Source organism: Platalea leucorodia, assembly GCF_965183815.1.
Source record: "Platalea leucorodia genome assembly, chromosome: 4".
NCBI lineage: Eukaryota > Metazoa > Chordata > Aves > Pelecaniformes > Threskiornithidae > Platalea > Platalea leucorodia.
In genome coordinates, this window is record NC_138826.1 from 119,819,441 (window position 1) to 119,843,228 (window position 23,788).

At 43.7% G+C, this 23,788-nt stretch overlaps 1 protein-coding gene across 3 annotated transcripts in view; it reads left to right on the forward strand.

Moving 5' to 3' along the window:
• The first annotated feature begins 2,390 nt into the window (after nt 1-2,390).
• The window catches only part of FAM107B (family with sequence similarity 107 member B), a 62,744-nt gene continuing 41,346 nt past the window's right edge, over nt 2,391-23,788 (forward strand). Inside the window, exons 1-2 of one of the 3 annotated variants that reach the window (XM_082309441.1) lie at nt 2,455-2,522; nt 4,459-4,575. The gene's annotated coding sequence lies outside the window, so the exon portion shown is untranslated. Of the gene's footprint in view, nt 2,523-4,458; nt 4,576-12,703; nt 12,775-23,788 lie in introns of those variants that run through there. The other 2 variants (XM_082309440.1, XM_082309442.1) reach the window with 2 other exon arrangements.

Consider the following 23,788-nt stretch of genomic DNA (forward strand, 5'->3'; position numbering starts at 1 on the left):
CGCTGAGTAAGGAAGTAAGACTCTTGGATAACAGGCTGATCTCAGCCATCGCTGGTCCTCGGATGTGTTCTTGGTGAGTCCTTTCAGCTTTCTGCCTCTCTCCCAAATCTTCCTCTTTCTCGCTTACGTCCAGCAATAGTTTTCAAGTCTGGATACAACCATGGTAGCTTAGGGGTTGCATGGGATTACAGTCATTTCATGGAGCACAAGCTGATAGTATGTGTGGGGAGGGACTTTGCTAAATCCGCACCTGGTATAGCCAACGACACCACATAACCACACACTTAAACTGAATGTAACACTGGAACAAAGCAGAAATCACCATCAAAAATGCCTGTGCTCCTTTGACAAGCCGTGGCAAGATACCCAGAAATTTTTGGTAGCTTCAGCAAAGTGTTACATTCCATTTAAAGGTGTGGATGTGCAGGATCTGCTGGGGAGACGGTACATATCGCAGCGAAATAGCTGCCTGATCTGAGAAAGGGTTGGGAAACACTGATGTAAAGTGTCAGATTTCAGAGCAGGGACAACTGCCTGTGCAGTGTCTAAGGCAACGGAGGTAAAAACTTGCTCAGGACTACAAAGTGTCTTTAGAATACAAATGGTTAATGCTAAGCATACAGAAATGATACGGAGAGGTCCGTAAGGTCAAGAATGCAAAAGATAGGGAAATCCAGCATTCCAGCCAGCCTTGCAGTTCATTTTCTTTCTTTGCTGTTTGCAATTCCCCGGTCATACATCATTTCCCCCTCCCATGCTTCAGATGGAGGGCTGCTCACAGAACAGAGAACTATTCAATATTTGTACTCCCTCATTCATCTAGGCACATCATTGTACTGCATTTAATAAAAAAAATCAATTTTTATGAGGTTTTTCTCCATACAGTATCCATGGGCTCCACATACAGAATAACTGTATCTCACAACACTCCTGTGAAGGAAAGGGCACCTGGGGAATGAGGCTGCCCATAAGCAGGGCTGACACTGTCAACTTGGACAACACAAATGGGTGTCCCACTCGTCACGCCACAAGTGAATTTTTGAGGAGCATGAGAAGCATTTTATAACATTTCATTTGTTCACAGCATAGCTCTGATTGCATATGGTGGCGCTCGGCAACAGCCTCAAATTGAACCAGAACTGACAGTGGCCACCAATGCTTTGGATTTCATCGATTTGTTAGGTTTCACCCAGGCTGCCTTTTTTTCCTAGTGAAAGAACAGCCGCACACAAAGACCTGAGCAGTCTTTTAGTATGTACCAGCATGCTGGATTTCGGCCCTGCCCCACAGAAAACATATTTCTGCATACCCACTCTCTCCCCTTACCATGCTGGGGCAGTGGGTTATTTAGGGCAGATTCGGTGGAAACAGCACCATCTACTGAGCACCCAGTACCCTTCCTGCTGGGACTTCTTGGGGCTTGGGGTTGTTTGGAGGGCAAGGGTCTGTCTCCGCAGCCCAAGCAAGGTTGAATGCTCAGCTCCTCAAGTTACTGAGCTCCTCAAATCAGTCTGAAGCTTTCCATCCCTGGGATGACTCAAGTTGCTTCTGTCACTTTGCTGTGATTCAAGTCATCTGCTCTGAAGAAACGCAAAATAATCCTAGTGATAAATATACAAAAGAAATCGATTCAATCCAAGTATGTACACCAATGTATAAATACATATTTCATCCCCAAAGGTCTTTCTTTTTTTGGGTTCATTCCCAAAGTCTGTGCACGCCATGTTGCATCCCAGGCTCTCTGTCATGTCTCCATCGCTTATTACTCGCTACGAAACAGATTTTGGGGCATGCTGAGGCATGTTTTGGCTGGCAGGCCATTATTTCTTGGCCTCTTACTCGGATGGCTCTGCTCGCAGAGTGGGGACTGTAATTCCTACGGGGAGACCAGTGGAAATACCCACAGGGGACAGGGCTCCAGGCCAGGGAAAGGGAGAAGCAACCCCGCGGGAAAAGTTAAACGAAGGCACAGCTGGGAGATTCCTCTTCCACGAAGAGAGGGGTGGCTCTTGCAGGTGAGCGGGGCCGCTCAAGAGGACCAACGGCCTCAGCAGGCGTCTGAAAACCGCCCGCGGGCACCCCACGCGTGTTGCCCATCCCGGGGGGAGAGGGCGGCCTGGGCCCGGCTGCCGCCCGCCGCCGCCCTCCCCGCGCCCCGAGGAGGCAGGGCTCCACGGCGCTCACCCCCTTTATTCCCCCGTTTCTCTCGGGATTTCCACCCAGCCGGGCCCCCCGCCACTCCACCCCGGATTTTTCCACGCCTGACAACAAAGGAGGCGGCCGGCCGGCCTCGGCGGTGACTCAGCGGCGGGCCCGCCCCCGGCCCGCCCCGCCGCTCCCCTCAGGCGAGGCCGGGCCGGCTCCGCGCGTGTGGCGGGGCCGCGCCGGCGGGCAGGCAGTCAGGCAGTCAGCGAGTCAGCGGGCGGCTGCCGGCCTCCCTCCTTCCCGCCTCCCGCCGGGCGCCTCGGGGTCTCCCTGCCCTCGTCCCCCCGCTGCCGGGCGGGGAGAGCCGCCCCGGCGAGGTAGGTTTTGTGTCTCCTCACACAAAGGCGCGGCGCTGGCGGGGTGGGACGGGACGGCCGGGGGGTGGCTGAGGGAAGGCGGCTGCTTGTGAGGGTGGAGGGGGGGGGTCCCATCGTCGCACCCCTTCCCCAAGGGGTGCCGCTAGCGGGAGGGCTCTGCGGGGCGGGAGGCGGCGGCACCCCTGGGCCGTGGGGCTCCCGCGGGAGACCCCTGTCTCCGCTCCTTCATTCTTGAAGGGAAAGCCGGGGAGTTAATTGTGGCTCCGCAAAAAAAAAAAAACCAAAAACAACAAAACAAGGGGGGAGCGAAGTAGAAGGGTGCCCGGGGGGCTGCCGGTCCCGCCGGCCGGGCGCCCGCCGCCCCCCGCGGCCGAGCCGTTAGCTGCTCGCGGGCTTCCCCCCGCCTCGCCGGGGCTGTGGAGCCGGCGGGGCTTCGGCTTGGCAGGGGGGCGACTTTTAGTCTCTGGTGACTTTTTTTTTTTGCTGCCGTCGGGGCACCCCCACGGCCCCGGTGGGCTGCAGCCTGGTGGGGCCGGGGGCGTGTTGGTGTTGGGTGGGAAGACGAGGTGGAAAAGCAAATAAAAAAAATACGCATATTTTATTTCGTATTTGTCCTGCTCTGTGAAATGAGAATTCAGAGTAGCTGAATGTCTGATGTGGCTGGTGGATGTTTCCTTAAAAATCTTTCAAAAAAAGTAAAAGCCGGGAGCACGGCAAGCCCAGGGACCTGCGCCGTCTCCCTGGGCTTCCCTCCCTCCCCGTACAGTTCTGTCAAAGTTTCCCTCAAGGGCCCTGAGAATCTAAATGTCCAGATTTTCCTACGTTGGGTTGAAAGGCAATGCGGCTGGCCGGTGTGACTGCACGGATAAATGTCTTTTGGGGGTTCACAAGGGGAAGGGGTGCAACGCAGGAGCTCGGTGTAACTTAACTACTTGTTTGCTTCTTCCATTGGATTTTTTTTCATAGCTTAATGAGTTCTGGCATATATCAATACTGTGTGAACGCGGTGTACGGCCATGGCTGGCGCTGGAGCAGAGTCTGGTCCTGTAAGTTCAGGGCATGCTCGTAGCAAGCTCGGGAGAGAGGCAGGAACATGTGAACTTTTGGGTTTCGCTGAGAATTCACATAGTCGAGCAAAAATGCAACGCAACAAGGAAAAGATGCTTCTGTGTCCACATAATGTGGTTGCTGTGTGTAGTTCGTGGTGGGAGTATTGTTGAATAACTCTCTGGCAGCAGTGCTGCTCTGCGTTGTGGTATGTATATGTGTGCGCTAAATCCTGCAGCACCAATGACAATATTACACTTTCATTGACTTGTCAGAGAAGTATGAGCATGGAAGAACATTGTTAAAAATGGCAATAATTGCCTGTGGATCTTGTAGGCATTTTGAGAGGCATTCAAACTGTCTTTAATCTCCCTGTCATATGAACAGGACACTGAGAATCTCTTGCTTTATTGATGGTTGTTTTCCTGGCAATATGTGGACAGGCAGCGTGTACTATGAATGTGATAGCTGCTTGCTTATTGTCAGCGATATTTGCTCAGGGACAATAAACAACTGTTTGCTGGGCTGTATTAAAAAGAACCACAATGCCCTGTACCTCCTAAAACAAAGTCTTTATTGTCTTAAAGCAACTGTGGGCCAATTTCATGCTTGGTGTAGTCCCACTGATGTCAGTGGAGTTTTGCCAGGGATGATTTTCGCAGGTGAACTGTCACTTGTGTTTTTCAGAGTCCAAAATGCTCAAGAGTAATGTTGCCATTTTGCCTCCAGCACTTAAGTATTGTTATTTAAAATGGTATGCTGATGTTTCCCAAAAGTTAAGGGGTAGAGGTGGGAGAGTCATCAGGTCCTCTGAATACTTTCCTGCTTGCTTTCTCTTTTCTTCTTCAGATCTTATATCCCTTAATTTACCCTCTTCCTTCTTTTTCAGTCTTGGCATCTTTTTTCTCCCTTCAAACTTAAGAAGTTTCTCTGAACTCCAGCTCACCCTTGAGCATTTAAAGGTTTTGAGACTGTGTTGAGCTGCCCTACACCACTGAACGACTAGGTAAGTGAGGAGCTGTGTGGCAGCTGCAGTTTGGAGGTCTTTCTCGCACATGCACACGTCTCTTCTTCACACGCTGACTTGTGTGGTGGCTGTGGTCAGTGCGTTTGCTGAAGTGGCAGATTGTTTGACAGAGTCACGCAGCGGAACAGCCTGGCTCGAGAGAGACTGAGTGAGTAGGCCAGGGTGGGGGTGGGGGAGTTTTTACATAGTGACATACTTGTGACATTGAGAAACAACTGGTTTTGAGTACATCCCTTCATAACATCAGTAAGGACAGGAAAATCATCTAAAAATTGGAGCAGAAGAAAAATTGGGATAGGAGCAAATACTCATGTTTGCTAGCTGTGGGAAGAAGAGTGGAACTGTTTAACCAGTAATTGGCTTTAACAGAACTTTGGCTCCGTCAAAGTTTCAGAAAAAAAGATTTTATTGAATAAAACTATGTTATCTTTGTACACAGTTAACAGTATTAAATACATGAGGCCAACTCTAAGTCTGTTCTGGCGCTGTGATAGTTTTAAACAGAGCAAGTTTCAATGCTCAGCTTTGCAGAGTATCTGCTGAGCCGTTTTTGTATCTGACATCTTTGCGCTCTACAACTTTGGATCTATTTGCATCTCATAAGTATACGGAAAGAGCATGTCAGACATAACTCGCAGCTGATACCGTTCTGATACTTTGGGAAAAAGCAAGCGTCTAAAAGCAAGATCCATGCACTGTCTAACTTTGGAGAGGAAAAAATGTGCTTAATGCTTCTTCAATTCAGTGACCAGTCTAAAGTTTGTTCTGGTTTGGCCAGACCTAGCGTCTTCTTGAGTATCAGTGGCAGCATGGTTTCCAGCTTAACATAGATGTTGCAAAGAGCCTGCAACTCTTCTGTATTCACTTAAAGAGCATGTAAGTTGAGGTTTTGATGTTTAATTTTAACATAAGCCAAAGGAAGGATTCAGCTGTGGAAAGGGAATTGGTCACATGCTAACCTGAACATAGAGGTGCAGATTTGATAGGGAAAACGTTTTTTAAGAGAAAGATAATTTATCTGGCTAGAACTACGTTTCTCAGTGATACTGTCTCTTTCCACATCTTGCATGTTCTTGTCAGGCTTATCTCCGTACGCACTTCATTTATATTAATTCTCTCAAAGCCATGCTGAAGTGGAAAGGTTCTGCGTCTCCCTACTTTGGGGAAGACACCTTCACTTTGCAGATGGGGAATAAAAGTATAAGAAAGGTCATCCCTGAGTACAGAGGAACTGTGTACTGGTGCAAGAACTTGAACTCATGTCTCCTGTACTATTGGCTAGTGTTGAAAGAACTTCCCCCTGCACGAAGGAAGAGGCACGGTATGAAAATCAGTTTGGTTACCTGGCTGTGATGCAATTAGTGGTTGACTGCTCTTCCACCAACAACATGCATGTTGGTCTTTGTTAGACTATGAAAAACAGGAGGGTTTTGTAATGATAAGTGCTTAAACAAAGACATTCAACAGACATAGGAAAGAGAAGAATCAGTAAGGGACATTTTTTTTCCTCCTTTCTACACCTGCCTTTAAATAGTCGGTGCTGTTTTTACAGTCTCTGGATGGATCTTTGGGGAGGTCCTTTCTCTGGCCCGTTGTACAGTTGCATGTGAGCAGGTGCCAGCAGAAGGGAAGAGAAGGCTTTGCAGAGCCAGGAGGGTGATGGCAAGACCAGGACTGCCTCTCTGTGACCCCAGCAGCTGGGTGAGGTGATGCGAGTGCGGGTCCCCACCCTGAGAGACCAGGCTTATGCTTCTTTTTACAAGTGGTTTCTAAAAGGGGCGGCTGCTCTTACTTTTGCTATGCACAGTAAGAGCACTCACGTAGCTGCTGAGCTACGTGCTCACTTACGTAGCTGCTGTTCTCGCCTGGCTGCTCTACCGCTTCAGGGTGTTGGTGCGAAGGGCTGTGCGTGTTGCACGGCAGCGGGGAGCTGCATGTGGCAATTCTCTTGTGGTAGAAATCTTACAGGGATTATATGAGCAGGGAGTACCAGCATCTGCAAGAAAAGGAAGGATGTGGTCAAACAGAACCTTTTGTTCCCCTTTCTGTGTAACACAAAAACACCGGAGGGTACCTGCTACCTCTGTGTTTCATCACACTGGGAAAATTGAAGTTTAAAGTAACATTTTTTCCTTACAGCACTGTGTGTGGTAGTTGACTGTTAGAATTGCAAAGTCTGTCATAGTTTTAAGTTCAGTTTCAAAACATGTTTCGAGCTGGCAGCCTACTTCTTGTGTTGAGGCCAACGCTGTAAGTTTTGTGCAATGAAGGGTAGGGAACGCGCAGGTGGGAGAGCAGCGTTTCCAAGTTGTGTCTATAAAAGAATAAGCCACAAAGATTTTGAAGCAGTTGTGTGCAGTGCTCTGTCCACTGGTCTGTATCACATTTTAAAATAACATTTGAAATCAGTAGTTTAATTTTTTAGCCTGGGTCTATAGCTGAAAGGGCAGGGTTTGTGGTGACTTGGTGCAGTTTGCTTTCTACTATAGACCTAGTCTAGCTTGGAGTTAATTGAGTCTTCAGCAGGTCATCGGCTTGCTTAGATGGGACAAGGATCCTAGTTTCATGATGAGAGCAGGGAGCACAAATGCACTAACATTTGCCTTATTAGCTTTATTTATCCGAGAAGCAAAACTCCTGGATTTGCTTACGTATTTAAAATTTCTCTTGCAACATGAAGCCACAAGGTTGCCTTTTGTGTAAATACATGCTCTTCTTCAAAGAGAGGAATAGCACAGTCATTTAGCAACAGTGGAACAAATTCCTTTCTTTTAGATGAGATGATTTCTTTATTTTTACATTTATATTGCATTTTCAGGCAGTGTACATGCCTGCAGGATGAACTGTAAAACCTCTGTTCTGTCCTTTAGCAAATCTCAGCCTCTTAAATTTACTGCCCCTCTGCATGAGCTGCATTAGAGTCCTGTAGAGAACTATCTTTGCAATGATGAAGCATGAAACATGCTCTTGCTATAAGGGGTGCTATAATGTCCTGGAGAGCAACCTTGCTGCTTGTTGTGGTGGGATGGGTCTTAAGTTTTACCTTGTACCTAGGAATTATTCACCATTCCTGTAAGCTGGAGAGCTAAACCCCACAAATGCTTCTGAAGGAGAAACTGCCCTCGTGTTTGACTTTGGTCGAAGCAGTCCCTCTGCTTTGCAGTATAGTATATTGTGGGGAGGGGAAACGGAGTCTTGAAACTCTTTGTTACTGTGTAGAGGGAAACCCGCATTAAGCTGCTTTTGATTACTTGAATATTAAGAGTTCTCCTTTCCATCTTGGAAGGATGTTTGGTTCACCATGCTTGTGCCCACTGGTGCTAGCTAACTCACCAGGTCCGGTGGCGTCTGCTCTGAATGGGAGCCAAACCCATTCAGGGGAGCTGGAGTTTATGCTGTCAGATGGGTGAAGTGCACCTCTGGCTGAGCAGAGCACTTAAGGGTGGGGACCAGAATGGATGCTTTTGCGTTGCTTTGCGTATTAATATGACCATAGAGGAAAAGCTTTGCTGTTTCGTACCTCTGAAGAGCAAGGAGTTTAGTTTGAGTCCGAGGAAATTTTCTTTTTCCTGGCAGGATGAGTTGCGGAGCAGCCCTTCAAATAATGTGCACTGCTATCCTGAAACACATCTCTGCTACCTCTGTTTCCTCTTAAGTGTCATCAGGGACAGCATGACCTGCTAAGTATTCCACTGCGTTGCTGCTGTGTCCTTCAGACTTGCTGTGGTAGTTGAGCTGCTCAGTGCCCTTCAAGGAAGAGTGGATGCCTGGGCTCACGCTCAGATGCAGTTTGGGGCTTGGTGGTTGGTAGAGGAAGAAAGCCAATTTTCATCTGAAGTGGCTGGGATTTGGGGGTTTGTTTTTGGAGAGGGTAGGGAGGAGTTTGACTGGATTATGATAGTCTTCGCATTATATTATGATTTTTTTTTTTTTTTATCCTGGAGCTTTCCCAGGTAACTCGTCCTTGAAGATGAACTGTGGCATATAATGCAAGTTGTAATACGTATGTTTAACTTGCATAATGCCTGACACATCACCACTGCCCCCTGAAAACAGTCTGGCAAAAATTTATAGCCAGGTTTGGGTTTCTTAAAAGAATGGAGGAAAGGGTGGGGAAAGAGTCATGGTGGTTTTGAGGTTTTCTTTGGGTGGGAGGTGGGTTTTTTTGGTATTTCTAAAGTAAACCAACTTTTTCTTCCAAGCCTTAGAAGTACCTTTGAGGCCCTCCTATGTGAGGTGCAGAAGCAAACCAGAGCGCTGTGTATTGTAACCGACTTCCCGGTTGTGCTGGCGGTAGGCTTTGCAAGGTGAAGAGATGACCTTTCGTAGGTGGCTGCTAGGGTGAGGGCAAGCGGTAAGCATGGCTTGCCTTGCCACTCTCCCGTCTTTCTCCCGTGTCCTTCATCATAGTGAGCTGCACAACGACACGCTAACTGATCAAAAATGCTTGCGTATTCTGGAAGGAAGCCCTGGCTGTGCATGAGGTTGTCCTGTGCATGCTGTTTGTTGCTACACATAGCAGCTGTGGGGAGCAGGGTGGCTCTCCAAAGACAGTCTAATCATGCCCATTACTCTTCATTTACCCATTTCTTCTTTCAAGTACAAGAAGGCTGAACAAGGCATAAATTTATTGTGCAAAATATGAGCAACATATTCTTCCTTTTTTCAGAAAATACTTTAAAAGCTAGCTTTAGAATTCAAGAAATTCGATGTCTCTGAAAAGCAGAAAGCATGTTATCTCTTGGGGTGAAACCGTATCCCATTGAAAAGATTTACAACAATATTTTTCTGAAGTTCTAGCAACTAGAAAGCCAGCCTTGAAGCTTGTTATGAAGACTGTAGTTTGTGAATGTCCATGCCAGTCAGTCTCAGGTGGAGGATTTAGTTTAGAAGGCTGAAGCACGTGTTACAGATGCCACTGTATCAAAACACTCACTCTTTTGGGGAAGCTCAAATCTAAGTTCTTGGCCCTGTCTTGCTTTCTCTTTAGTTAGTGACTGATGAAACTGAGCAAAAAGAGGGAGAGGTTGGAGGCATCAGCTGGCTGTGTTATATGCTACAACCTTTTCCTAATTGTGCAAAAGTGCTGTACCTTCAGAGTTTCCTTTCTAAACCCAAGAATTTATGGAATGTGCAATGACTTTGAATTTTTTTTTTTTTCAATATAGTATGTAAGCAGAATAAAATAAATTTCCTTGCTCGAGGATGTGAGGACAAGTTAGCACATCAAGTTGGATAATGTGTGCCAGCTATTGTTTTGTTTTCCAGTAGCCTGAGGGCCCTTCCTGCATAGCACTGTCCTAAAGAGAGAGTCTCTGCCCTGAGGAATTTACAGTTTAAATAGGGAAGAGAGAGTGAGTGAATGGAGACACAAAAAGGTGACGCACGTTGGTTTTTATTGTGATACCTGCTCAGTGTTTTTGCAAACCTAAATTAAAAGATTTTCTTGCATCAGAGATCGGTTTTGCACTGAATGCAGCTGCTTTGCTGGAGAGCCAGATTTTTACTGAAACTTCCAGTGTAGATGTAGCTTTATGTATCTATATAAAGGTGCTTTGTCATTCGTGTTTATTGCATTACAGGAACAAATTTTAACACTGTAACCTGTCCTGTAGGGATCTATAACTTCACAGCTAGTTAAGGTCTACTTTTTCTCTGTAGAAGCACTAAAAAGGCATCTCCTCAACCTTATTACCTGTTTCCAGGTAACTAATAGGATTAACAGATCCAAGACAACTGTTGCTTTAGCTAAATGTAATCCATTTGCCATCTTCAGCCAAAAATAATTGCAGGGAGGAGAAACACAGGTCTATATAGTGAATCTCGTTTTCAAAGAAAACAGGACTTAAAAAAAGTTAGACCAGTACTTTTCACTAGAAAATTTCCGCAACTGATGTCACTTTTATTGTGAAATTTTATAGCAGACAACTCTAAAAATGGGGGCCAGTTTGAAATGCAGAATCAGAGATTGGTCTGGTGAGTGATGCTGGTATAGATTTTTAAAGGGACTGGGTGAGGAACTTGAAAACAGAGGAAAGTATTTAAATCCTTGGGGATTTTTGGATGCTGTAGCGGTGGGCCCTATGGGTACCTAAGTAGCTAAATTTGCTGCTCAGTTTGTAATTCATGTATCTGTTCGGTCTCTTCCTAATCCACTGCCATGATTTCCTATGGCTAAGTAGTTCGTCCTTTCCTCGAAGCTGTCACGGTGTTGCTGGTGTGGGATGACTACAGACAGCATCTGCCAGGGAAAGGCTCTCATTTCTGTGGTGCCGAGGTTGGGGTCGGCTCAATCTGTGATGTACTTAGCTTTGCACCCAGAAGGATGCCCAGGTTTTGTAATACTATGCTAATTAAGGTCTTGGTGTCTGCCGTACAATATTCTTAATTGCTGAAGCATCCCCGTATCAGCTTTCAGTAAAACTGTTTTTTGGAGCCTTTTTTTTTTTTTTTCCCTCCCTCAGATTTATGCAAGAAAAAAGACTCTCTAGCTGCTGAAGCACAATGCTGTCACCTGTTTTACTTTCCTATGTTTTTTCTGTATTGATGGAAGGTGCTGTTTTAATGCTTAATTCTTTTGCCTGCCATCATCTGGCAGCATACAGGGGGAGGGCTGCATTTGTAATGCCTGTTCTGTGCACTGAAAGGCAAGAGTTTAGAATGAAATTTAAGGTGGAGGAGTGTGTGCTTTCAAAGAGCTTATTCTTTCCAATGTTGACTGAAATTGAAGTAATGAGGAGTCCCATCAAATTGGGCATAGCATGCATTGATAAAATGGTGCTTCATTAAATGACTGCTCTAAGGGATCTTTTTGACCCCTTCCTCCCATTGTAGTATTGGATCTTAATCTCCATATTACAAGTACTATCAGGACTAGTAGAATTAAGTATTAAAGTTTGAGCCAGTAGTGAGTTCATTTATTTCTTTTTTTACCTTTAACAATGAAGAGGCCTCAGCTGATTTCCTGTTCAGGTTTGATGCTTCACAAGACTTGAGATTCATCTTTATTTTACCTCCAGAATCACACTTTGGTTTAGGGTATTTTTTCTTTCTAATAGAAAGCTGATTAACTGACTGCTAAAACAGCCACAGATGTAGTTAATTTACTTTCTAAGTGCAGATGTTTAGAGTGCTATGAAGTCAGGCAAAGATTGGATTTAGAAGGTACCAGGTTATACATACTAGTCAACAAAACTTTGAATATCAAAGATAACTAACTCATTACTGTAAAAGCAATGAAATAAGGAGCTTCCATTCCTATGGGGTACTTACCCTCAGGAAGGGGACTGGAAAAAAATTCTGTACTCTAAAATACAGACATTCAGATTCTTAACATTTAATGTCTTTGTAATCAATGTACTGTTTCTTTTTTCTTTTTTTTCCCCTCTCCTCCTTTTTAAACTGCTATGGTTAAGATGCCATGAACTCAGCTTATGGTATCATGGTTTGCTAAGTGGGAGGCTTAGAAGCATACTGTAGGAAACGGTATCCCTCAGGAAGGAAAGGATATGAAAGCTCAACAGCCATTAACAAAAATTACAATGATTCTCGTTAATGTGGTTAAACTAGGTAATTTCTGCTTAGAATTTTATAGAGTCATTGTGTATTTGAAAACCAAATTGTGTCAGGGTAAACAAATGCTTCCAATATCTGTTTAAAGTAGATAAATATTTATTATTGTCCTTCTTTTACAGATTGAGAAACAAAGACTGAATTCACTTGCCTACAGCTATAACTAATTAGTGCAAGGATAGAATTTGAACTTGGAACTTTGAACCAAGAGAAAAACAAACAAGATAAAACACTGCAAACAAAAACATAATGAAAAGATAATATAAACTTTATATTTCAAGTGTAAACTCACTACCCCAATATAGAAATCATCTTCCCATAAAGGCCTTTAGGCAAGTGGGCAGCCTAAAAAGCTGCTTCTTACTGAAAACAGGATCTGGTTAGACCATGATCATTACCTTACTTGCCAATTTTGTGCATCTTGCATTACCCCCATTAAGCTTGTTGCTTCTGAGAAAATTCCTAAAGACAAATTGGAATTCAAATTAAATTTTCAAATCACTGAAGTTCAAATGAGGAGCACCAGGCAAATTACACTTCGTCTTGAAAAGCTACAACAAAATCATGCTAGAGATCTCCTCTGCTTCTCTCCCGGATAGATTATTGGTGAGTCATCCAAAGAAGTTTTACTAAATGTGGAAATGTAGCTGACTCAAAGACAAGTGATTGGCATCATTTTATGGAATGTCACTAACTGCGGTTTCATTAAGTTGCTGTTTTCCTTCTGTCCTGGTCAAATGTTAATTTTCATTACAATTTGGGCTAAACAGAGAAGAAACATTTCTTTTTTGCTTTGGTAAGTTCTCTGGATCACGAGGGCCATGACCTTTATTTTTATAATGTAAAAGACGATGCATCTTAAAGCGCAATACTCGCTCCCTTCTCTAAATTGCATGCTGGAGGGGTGGTAGTGCTCAGACGGGTACTGCACCACTTTAGTATTTGTGCATTTTGGGAGAACAGCGTGGTCCTGTAACAGGGATTGGGATTCCCCCCTCCCCTTTTCTGGAGATGCATTTGGAAAGAATTTAATTAATTACAGTACCTAGTGTTTTCAGTCAATGCCTTTGTGTCACTGATGAAAATTAAGAGATAGGGAGTTTTTAGTGGCGTTTCTGTATAAGTTTAAGCAATTTCAGACTTCCTTAATGATAATTTTTTGTTTCTAAACACGCTAAGTTAAAAAGCAAAGCAAACTTCTCTTAGTTTCATGGACTTTCTTCTGTATTGGATATTGTTTGAATTGGATTCCTTTGCCTTAACTGCCTTGTTTGCTCTGGTGCTTGTGATTCATTTAAATGTGAACTAGCCAGCACCTGACTAGTGGAAAACTCAAAGTAAACAAGTGATAGTGCATGCCAGAGAATCAAAAGGTCCTACAGTTAGCAGTGGAGCTCTTTAAAACAATTTAAATATCTTTCTGTAAACCAATTGTTGAATGAAGAGTGGATGAATGGAAGTTTAAAAGCCTGAATCATTAAAGTTTGGGACATTTAAAGCCTGGACTAGATTTAAGTGTTATTACTTTGAAGTCTTTAATGGAAGGAGAGTAGAAAGGCATTTTTAAAATGGCTTTCTTTATCTTTGCCTAAGGTTTATAATTGAATTTAGGGCTTGAAGTTTACAGGGTCGGTTTGGCATTGGAGTGGGAGTATCGACATGTTATTCAAATGTAGAGTGGTCAGCTTAAATGATCAGATTTTTCTGTTGTCTTCCTCTAAACTCTCAAACAATTTAGTCTCTAGTGTGAGTTGGTTTTTTTCTTATGTGCATATCTCCTACGTCTCTTTTATGGGAGGTTTGAATTTACAGTGCAATTCCTCTCCCCTTTGCCCGAGCAGTGTTTGTTAAGAATATAAAACTCTTTCAGAGCTAGCTGTTTTCAAGCTGAAAACCTAACTTCAGAAGTTAAAGGCCCTCGGCTGGAATCCGGCTGAGGTGTAAACATGTGTGTGCACTCAATGAAAGCAAGCTGCCTCGCTGGTGGTGGTACCAGGCTTTTTCTCTTCCCAGCCCCATTCTGGACTCCATGTGTTGCCTTTCATTGGCAGGGTGTAAAGCACAGAGCGAAGCTGTGTGGCTGCGTACAAGCGTGTATGTACCTTCCAGAGCCAAATGATGATGTTGGACTGCAGCCAGGTCTGTGCCTGATTCTGCTCTAGGCATGAACAAAATAAGCGAGAGAAGTAAAGGTGAAGTAGACAGTAACTGGAAAGACTTTCAGTGATACGACTTGTCCTCAGCTGAATAACTGGCCTGGGATTAAACTGGGTTTATTCTCATTGCAGCAGGGTTAGACCTTGTTGCATTATCCCATATAAGACTATTTGTTAATAGTTTCTTTTTTTCCCCCCCCCCTGAAGTGAAAGATGCTTTAGATTATAGGTGTCAGTTATGTAACTGGCAAACAGCAGGAAGTTTGTAAAATGACTGGAAGTGGTTCTTGCAAGAATCTGAAATTTTAATCATGTTCACCACAATGATGGTGTGTTTTTTCCTAATAGAAAAGGTCTTTGTACTTAAAGCTTGAATAGTTTGGGCTTTTGGGGCTTTTTTTGTTTGTTTTTGTTTTTTTACTTAAATGTGCCACAGAAGCCAGAGGTATCTACAAGACACCTGCTTTCAGAAGGAATGCAGGCAGGTAGGTGCATTAGAGTGGACCCTTTCATCATCATCGTGTTTGATGAACTGGGGAAGAAAATGGGTCAGATTGCAGTGTTAGACTGGAAAAAAATGAAATGAGAGGTAATTTAAAAAAAAAAAAAAAAGAAAATTTGTGGTATATCTGTTTGTACCATATGTATTTCTGCTACAAACCAAAGCTGTAAACTTTCTAGCTGATCTGCATGAGATAAACTTGAATCAATCTTTCACACCAGCATCACAAGCTTGAACTCGTCTGTGCTGCATAACTAAATCCCCGTTGTCATCCAGTTCACGTGTAGTGAACGTGGGGATCCTCCCGTTTTGCTTTCCATAAACCTTGGTTTTGTTTTCCTGACACTTTGTTTCCTGTTGATCCAAATTCTTCGAGTTTTTTTTTTTTTAACATACTTCCAAGGGCTGTTACTTGCAACTGGTGTCTGGCAGCACTGGAATGAGCCCTGTCAGAGCCTGGACTCCTGGCTGGAGTCTTTCATTACTCAGCCACCAGTTTAGATGAACATTAGGGGAGCTTCGCATCTTGGAGGCTTCAAACCTTTTAAAACTTTGGCTGAAATCAGCCAAAACTTAGGAGGAGGTGTGTGAGTGCACACTTAAATTATCACATAAGAAATCTAAGACAGTCATTTAACTTAAATGCCTGACCTGGTCCTATATTTGCTTCTTGGTTATGAAACAGTCTCTCTGGATATGTTTTTGCATCTTAGCTTTGCACCAAGGGAACTCCCTGTGGTGGCTTTTGTAGCCCAGCTCTTGCAGTCTGGTTTTGCTAGGGCCGTGCTGATTTAACTAAGATGTGGGCATCAGAATAGCATCCTGGATTATTCCTACTTCGTGTCTAAATGCTTTACAACACGGCTGCTACCTTTTTAGAAAGCCTTTTGTGCAAGCAAACCACACCAACTTCCTTCAGCTCTGTTTAACTGTCATTTGGTGGGTAGCTGAGATGGGGAATAGTAGATACGCTTTTCATTCTTGCTAACTTTCTGACCAGTGAACCACATGAAAATTTTGTAAAAGCTGAAGGCAGGGGAAAAAACCCTATGTATTTCAGTCCCCTCATTTGGTTACAACTATAAAGACGTAGTAATGTTCACTTATCACTTCCTTCTAGAAGCTTTTTGTTGCTGAATGAGCTATTCCTGTAATTCAGTGATGTGCATCACAAAGTCTTGAAAATTAGAACGGATAGGAAACTCTTGTTATTTCAAATGGTTATGTATTTGTAAACTGGCTTCAGGCCTTTGAGTTGGAAGACTAACCATTGAATTCAACATACTGCTGGGTTGTATCACAGAAAGATAAAAGTTGGGTTTATATGAAGTGGAAACTTAGACACAGTAGTATGAAACTCAGCCCACAGTGAATATATGTTGGCTGTTTGGGTTTTTTTGTTTGGTTGGGTGGTTTTTTTTTTTTTTTTACAGTCAAGGATCATATTGTAAAGCGGATTCTTTCTGTCAATGGCCTGTCACATCATGTAGGATCAATCTTTGCTTAAATAGGAAATACTTATTAAGGAAAGCTGCTGCAGACCTGAGCTTGCCTTCTAGCTGTATTATCTCTGCTGGCCAGTAACCACATGTTTTATCTGGTATTCTTCCCAGTGCACGAACATGCCTTGTGAGTAACACATGAAAAACAAATATAACAAGGGTTGATACATTTGGCCAGCTTGCAGAGTATAAGGATCTCATTATTTTTTCCTACTTCCTGCCTTTGGTTTTTTACTCAAAACTTACCTTTTTAATACAGCATTTCCCCTTAACAGCCTCAGCAAGGTTATTTCCCATTTCATTTGCATGTTAGTCTTTCTAGGGGGATGGCTATGTTGAATGATGAATTCCATTTTTGTTTTATTTATTTATTTTAGCAGTAGCTTTTTTATTTGGATCTTGCAGGAAGTTACATACTTATTTTTTCTTTCTTTTTCTTTTTTTTTTTTTTTGTTGTACCTAAAAGGAAGGCTAAGGACCACATTCTGCTGGCGAAAAAAATGAAGGATGTCAGAAGTATACCGCTTACTACTATCAATAAAACTTTAATTAACTAAATGCTCTGTCTGGCCTATTGCCCATGTAATAAATAAAAATCAGAGAGGCTCCCCTAAGTCATTATTACCTATTATCAAAAATACTTAAGTTTCCATTTACATTTCTGTCCCACAGTGAAGCTGAAGAAAAATTGGCCAGCAAGTGTCTATATGCAAAGAAATCTTGGTTATTCAGGTTACACAGTTCCCTGCATTTGTGTGTTTGCCCTGGTGTCCTAAAGAGTCACCTTTATCAAGCCAATCTGTATTTAAAATCACCTTTGTATATACAAAAAGTACGGGTCCCGCAGCAGGACTCCTGTTGGCTTTATTTGTAAGGTCTGCCCAGGGTTGTCTTGATTTACCATAGTATGTGAGATGCCACCTGCAGAATTCCTTGGAGAGGAAAATTCCTGTTCAGCAGAGCCTGTGCCTGGCCTCCTCCTATACCATTTACCTGGTTCCTGTTGATGCGAGGTCTTTCTGCAAGTGCTGCTCAACCCAATAAGTCAGGATTTAAACCGTCTGAGCGGGTATTGGGCAGCTGGGCTGCCAATGCAGATGGCGGCTCGGCTTGCCTCCCCCAGGAGGAACGAACCTCCCTGCTCCAAACCTGCGTGGGGTTTCTGGTAGTTCTTAACGTTTTTTTTAGTGGACACCAGTAACGGCCTGCCCAGCTCTCCAGAAGGGAATGCTCCAGTATCAATGCTGCCTGCAAGTGGCTGTCCTTTAGGTGCAGCTACAGTGATGAGTAATGACAAGAGAAACAACAAATCAGACTGCCTTGCTTTACTTTTTGTTCCCGAATCTCCTGGTTTTTTTTTTTTTTTAATCTCTAATCTTCAGGCTGAGCCGATGAGATTTAACTGCAGATCCTAACACTGATTACCCGCAGATCTGTGGGTGAAACATTAAGCTGTCAGAAGGGAGACTTGCCGTGCTGTCTGAGATCTCCATCAGGCAGACAGCGTGTTATTGTGTCTTGTTGGAGCCAAAGTCGCGGTGGTCCCTGGGCACCATCCCGTACCTCAGGAGCGGAGAGCGCAGGGGCAGCACCCGCACCGTGCTGGAAGTGCGGCCCTGACACCGCACTCCCGTCGGCTGCAGGTTTGGCGTGACTCTCCCCAGGTCACCCTCCTGTGGGCCAGTGCTGGGGGAGCAAGGGGCCCTCTCTCCAAGGAGTCACCCGCGTCACCTGCTGCAGGGACCAGTGGGACTGCGCTCAGGTTGCCCTTGCACAATGTGGGTGCTGGCAGCCGCGGATGAACTCCAGGCAGCATCACCCACCGCTGAGCCTGGCCTGAGCTTGCTCATTGCTTGGCCGTTTCCCATAAATTGCAGATACTGTCAGAGTGTTTCCTGGCTCGGCTTTTCGTTGGCACCATTGTTGCAAGATTGCATTTTTAGTAGCTGCTTTTCGCTGTAAAAAAAATTACTTTGCTGTGAATCAGAACTGACTTATAAGAAGTGCATGTGGACGATGACTCCCTAAGCCAGGGTGTCTCTCCCAGACCCCTCAAGCAGTTGAGGCTTACGGCACATGTAGCAGTCCTGAGCTGCCTTACAGCTTCTCTATGTCCCAGAAGGGGGTTTGCCACAGCTGATAGCAGCCTCTTGTGACAGCCAGCAAAGGGTGGAGGAAAAAAACCCATCATCCTGAAACCCTGCTCCCTACAGATTGAGAGCCCTGGTGACCATGAAGTGGGATTCCCTCTTGAGAACTCGGACTTCCCAGGGCTGCTCCTTGGGGCACAGGAAAATCCATCATTTTCTTCCAGCCCATTTTTTTTAATTTCCTGGTTCACCACTCAAATTTCCTTTTAAGTGCTGTTTGCGTTTGCAGCTTTAAAAATGTGGGAAAGGCACTCTTGTGGCAGGCTGTAATATAGTGCTAGTAATTATTTCAGAGATGGCCCCTGCATTGCCTCTTGCTCTCTCATCTGTCATCAGCTCCCTCCTGTGTTTTGTGAAGTTTTTGCTTCGCTGCTGACTGTGGCACGGCAAAAAGTGAGCTCATACGGAGCTCAAATTACTGTTGAACCAGTTCGTATCCGTTTAATGGAAACCTTCCTTCTCCAAACCCTTTTGCACTCATTCTACTTAAGTCATAAAACTTCTTCTGTTTGAACTTTATGAAAACAAACCAAAACCCTCTTCTGTGTTAGTTACAAAACATTTTGGTTCCTTTCCCTGTTTTTGTTTTGTATTATTTACTTAACTGCTGCTGGAGTAGTGTCTTGGGGTAAAAAGACACTGCTTCTTAGCCAAACAATTTAAATTTTTCATAAAGGGAGATGTATAACCAAACTCTTTGTGAAATGAGTTAAACATCCATTCCAGCTCAAGCTTTAAATAGGAAGCGTGGATCATTTAAAAAGCCAGGAAAATTTGGACATGATAGAGTATGGATGCGATAATACCTTTCAGCAGCTGTGGAATAAAGTGAAAATAAAGGAAAACGTCTGACTGGTTCTGGCAAAAGCTTGCATAAATTTATAAGTTAGGGTGTATGCATATGATCTCATGAGACAGAGTGGATTTTTACAACCGCATGTAATGCTGAGCGGTATGCAAGCAACAACCCATATTTACAAAATCCTGTGGTAAGTGTCTTTTCGTTTTTTTCATTTTTTATTTTTCCTGAGGCAGAGATGTGCCAGGATCTGTTGTAGACCTTGTTAAGTAAATTCTGTTGTCTCCTTTGCATTCTTGTTTTGCTTTTTGGTTTTCTGTGCTACTGGCTAATCTGTTAGTGATGCTTAAGTTTAAAGGGACCTCAGTTGCACATTCGTTCATGTGGAAAAAAAAAAAAAGTAAAAATGCATATACTTCTGAGTTATTCTCTGAACTCCTTATGTTTCGTCTAGTTTTTGAGATGGTGTGATATCGTCTTAAGTTATTTTGGCAGGTTGAGAAAAGCTTTTTAAAATGGTCAGCCTTGCATTTATGCAGCAAAAGCTTTGGTATCTTCCGCCTTCAGAATTTCAGCGAAGCCACAATCACTGCAGAATTATTTGGGTATGGGTTCTCTCCAGCTGCTGTGTTTGACTTTTACAAGGAACTGTACATGTTTAAAAAACTTAATAAGAAATAATAAGATATTTTAGCCCTACAGACCCAGTTCTCTGTACACATCCAGTAAACGACTCTTACTGAGATCAATGGTTTCCTGTGTTTTATTAGCATGCCAGTTTCAGCTGGTCCTCTAATCTCACATTTCTTTTTATAACTATTTTATAAGGAGAAGGACCCAATTAAACCAGTTCAGGTTTCTCTGTTACAGTGCTGTTATCCTTTCTCTCATCATAACGTGCCTGTCTCGGCTGTCCGTCTGCCGTGCTTCGCAAGCCTCTGGTATGTCCCCCTGGCGCTTCTGCATTTGCGCCAAAAGCTCCTACAGTCGCTTACGCAGCCGTATCTTTTTGACCATCTCTGCCTCCTTTTATTCTGATGTGTACACAAAAGCACACAATCCCAGGTTTGCTTTGTGTTTTTTAGCCAACAGAGGCCAAGATTACCAAGTGGTTCCACCTCTCTGTGCGGGACTGCTCTGGACACTGAAACCTCCCAAGGCGGAGCTGCGTGCCCCTCGCATCCCCAGTGCCATTATTGACTCCTGTGCCATCCCCCCAGAGCAGGGCTGATGTAGGGAGGTGGGAAGAGAGAGGGGAGGGGGAAAGCGGGGGCCGCAGCTGCTGCAGGGCAATTGGGACAGCTTTTGCTATCTGATCTAGCAGCCAGGTGGTTTCTGTTGTTGCTAGTAAAGGTGAGGATACAAGGTAGGCAGGAAAGAGGGGCCATCCTGTATCTGCAGCAGCCAGTGCTGCAAAACCAAATGCTGTAGCAGGAAGAAAAGGAGGACTTCAGCTCCTGGGGCAGTGTGCTACTCGAATTGTTTTCCACTTCTCCAGGGAAGAATAATGCAGGTGACCAGAGCCTGAAGACTTTCTGCTGGACATAAGTCTGATGTGAATCTGATCCTGCTCTGGGTGCCTGGAGTGTGGTAAAGCAGCAGTGCTGCGGTTTTCACTGCTCTGCTATTTAACTGGAACTCAGTGAGGTATGGAAGCGTCCGCTACATTATTGCCTTTGTGCTATTGTGCAAGCATCCTACCAGTGTTGTGATACAGGAGTGAGTCTTGTCCAAGATGAGGTCAGAGGAGTGTACTTTAGATTCTGTATTGGGGATGTAAGACTGAAACGCTGACTGCAAGTTCAAGATTGGCAAAGACCTGTGTTGGGATGGGATGTCCCATGATTTCGGTTTGTCCACTTTGAGATCTTATTTGAGTATTTTGTTGAGTGTATATATGGGGGTAGGTCTTTAGGATTGTGTAGATCAAAACATTAATTTAAACTGGAGTAGAAATACATAAAAGTAATGGGGAAAAAAAATCTTATTTACAAGTAAGTTTAAAATAAACGTGTAGTTTAGCCATAATGAAATACTCAGTCTAATTTAACCTCCTGTACTTCCCTGATCCAAGCACCTTAAGGCTTCCCCCCTGCCCCAAACATTTGTGACCTGTTGAAATTTACTGATGAAGAGGTTGGAACCAGTTTTTTTGAGAAGCAAGCAAAATTTGACAGTAGTTTTTCTGTCAAATTCAGAAATATTTTCTTTTTTTTTTTAATTTCATTCAATGAATTCAGTAGCTAGTTATTTCAATTCCATAAGTAGTTATTCCAAAGCTGAGAAAGTGATAAAGAGTCAGGAATATGATTGAGCTAGAAAAGGATAACTCCACTAGTTCTAAAATCTGGAATCAGGACCAAAAATAATCAAATTGCTAACTTTAGATAATAGTTAGTTTTATAAATTTGATCTGTGAATAAAATGTCTGTTCCACTTTATGCCCAGCCTGGTTCAGGTGATTTTATCCAAGTAAATACAATCAGTTTCACTTTGATTTTGTGAACTTACTCTGCCTTCACTTACGTCTTCTAATGCAACCTTGATAGGAAAAACAGCTGAAAATGTGTTCACTTAGAACATTAGAACTGAGTCATTTTCCATGTGTAATAAAGAATTTCAATAAGTGTGTTATATGCGATGAGTTAGTGGTGTAATTTATCTGCCTCTTCAGCAAACAGAAGGCTCGTGTTACAGCAGCCCTTCTGCAGAGAAAAACTGAAATGTAGAAAATGCTACAAATATTTAACAATCAAGATTTCTGCTTAAATAATTTTCATTTTTAGCATCTGTTCGTTTCTAGAATACAAATTAACACCAGTGTATTCTCTTCTCATCTGTCTTGTTGAATCCCTTTTAGCTGAAGTGAAAAACAGAGGCATGGGATTATTTTGAGCCTGTGTGTGCTTTGCTCTTGATGTAAAACATTGAAACCCACAGACTGCAAGCTTTGGATATGCAGAAGTTGCCTCTGGCTGTGCAAGAAGATACCTTTGTGGTCTTTCAAGGAAGGACTGTCTTGGTTAAAAACAAGTTTGAAAATTGCAGTTTGCTATAATTTCTTTCTTAAATCTAATAGATGCCTGGATAAAGGGAATTGGTCATAAGAAGGAAGTCTTAAAACTGATTTAAATTAGATTTCAAAAGTGAGGGTTATGTTGGTCATTTAAAACTTGGGATTTCTCACCACCACCACAGTCAATAAATTGCAATCTAACGTGAGGTTCTGGGAAGATACAATCTGGTCTGTAAAGGGCCTTATGCAAGTTAAAACAGATGTGGTTTGGGATCATACTTGGCATCTGTGGCTGGTGACGGAGTAGTACACGAGAGGAGATGACTTGTTCTCACCAGCACGGGATGGTTGTAGATTCAGCTGATATGGAGCCATTATTTATGCATGTTTTGGCTAGTCCTTCAGTGCTGAGTTGGAGAATGTAGGTCAGCTGCACCCGTGAGGCTCTGGTTTCTGAAAGAAGATGGCCGGTCCCGTCCCAGTGCCTCTTTCCAGTACCCTGGGGGCTCCCGGAGTGCCATTTGGAAGGCTTCAGTAACAGTCTGCTTCCTGGCTCCCTTCTGCACAGAAGGCTGTTAGTCATCCGATACTCACTTGCCCAAGGGCAGCCATGCAAAAGTTAGCACGAAGGATGGCACCTCTGAGGGAGGCTGAAGGGACGTTTCTTTGCGTCTCTGCTTCCCCGCGTCATCCCCAGCCAGCGTCCCGCAGTGCGTGCATGGGTGCAACAAGGCGCAGGGGCAGAGAGGGACCCGCTTCTGCGCAATCTCCCCTTTCAGTCGCTGTGACCCTCTCGTGTGCCCTTTTGGCTCGCTGGAGGAAAACTCATGCTTCTTTGCACGTGTGCTCAGTAAATAAAGGCAATAAGCATCAAGTACGTTACATCCTTCCAAAGCTGTAACAATTTCCCCTCCACCACCACCTTTACTATTAGTGTTTTCAGTTTCAACTGGATGTGATTGCTGTAGTTGTTGCCAGGCTGTGTCTGAAGACGTTTCTATCTAAATACAAAACCTAACCGATGGGAGAGTAAAGAAGAGACTGCTAACAAGATTATGAAGTGAAATATCAACGAACGACATTCTCTATTGGGGAGACTGGGGAAGGAGGAGAGCAATTTATGCAAAAGGAGTAGAGAGAGACCTTGGTTTGCATGTTAATTATGGATTAAAATTTGTAGTTTAAACAATGGGATTTACTCTGTTAGCTGAATTAGGGTTTTATAGTTAAAGCGTGTGGAATAGACTGAACTGCGGATAAATATTCAAAATATAAGTATGGCAAGTATTTAAACCAGAAGCAGAAAGAGGAAGGGAGGGAAGTTGGAAGCAATTGGGCTCTCTCTCTGTAAGGCTCTGAGACTAGGAGTTATGTATCCAGCTGGGGTGTTTGGGGCTTTTTTTTCAGTCATGTTGATTATTGAATATTGATTTTTCTCTCAAGGAAGAAAACCTATGCAAGGTATGCGTGTTTTTCTGGGAATAACAGAAAGCAG